The sequence below is a fragment of the Oncorhynchus nerka genome, linkage group LG7 (assembly GCF_034236695.1).
Source record: "Oncorhynchus nerka isolate Pitt River linkage group LG7, Oner_Uvic_2.0, whole genome shotgun sequence".
NCBI classification, from domain to species: Eukaryota; Metazoa; Chordata; class Actinopteri; order Salmoniformes; family Salmonidae; genus Oncorhynchus; species Oncorhynchus nerka.
The window spans coordinates 39,322,116-39,323,294 of NC_088402.1; positions in this window are offsets into that span (position 1 = coordinate 39,322,116).

A 1,179-nucleotide genomic window follows, 5' to 3' on the forward strand; every position below is an offset into this window, starting at 1 on the left:
TCCTAAGAGAAAGAGATTTCTCTCCAATTTCATTATTTAAATAAGTGAAAAATGGAATTAAGCACTGTACCGTACATGCAAAACAGCAGCAAAACAATTGATAAAAAAACAAGGATCCCCCCTTGTTTTCCAGTTTGGTCTCAGTTAGTTTTTTAGTATGTGGGGTTTGGTAGAGAAAGACAAGACTGTAAAATACATCTTTCATACTGTCAATGCTCCTGATCCCACTTTAAGGCAGACAGAATGTCTCGACTTACATACCAGGGGGATTGAAGGGTTGTCTGCAATGAGGTGCGTTGGGAGCACCGATAGTGAGTGAGCAACACTTCTTACTACACTTATTTTCACACAGCACACAATTATGCTGCTCTACCCACTCACTCATCGTGGTTGGGCAAATCAAATGAAAAAGAATACAAAAAAGCCATAAAGAAAAATAAAATCATGGAAATATGCTAATGAATAATATAGGTATCCAGTCACCACCTCTGCAGAATTCATCTGGGCATAAATGATGATGCTCACATCCTCTGATACACTGCTGGTGCAATTAAAGCCATATAAGTCCTGAGGAAAATATACACGAGTCCTGAAAACACACACACACACATATATATATATATATATATTTGTGAATATTAAGTCCTTAGATATATCGATATATGAAAGTCCTGAAAACACAAAGTGAACACTTTTGAAAAATACATTTAAATTCTAACAACATACTTTGCAATATATACTACGCAAGATGAATACTTAAGGAACCATGGAAGATCCAGAGCTTGATTCTAGCATGTTCAATAATGAGTTCCTCACACAACTCCGTCATACTGCCCTTTACCTGAATGGGTAAAGGAAGGTCCCTTGATATCGTAGACCCCAACACATGATTTATTAGTATTCATAAACCAGTAATCATAATGACCTATTGTGGTTGAGATGTATTACCTTAATGTGTATTTAAAAATTATATTTGAACATGTATGCCTTATAATGTAAGCCTTAGGGCAGTGTTGGGGGCCTGCATTTCTGAAGGTTTTAACTGTTTATCTCATAGGTTTACAGCGAATGGTGTGTGCGTGTTTGTTTGCTCTAGTAATGGGCGTGTGTGTGTGTGTGTGTGAGAGAGAGAGAGGAGGAGAGTTTGTGTTTCATGAATACTATTACAGGGCTGAGGGA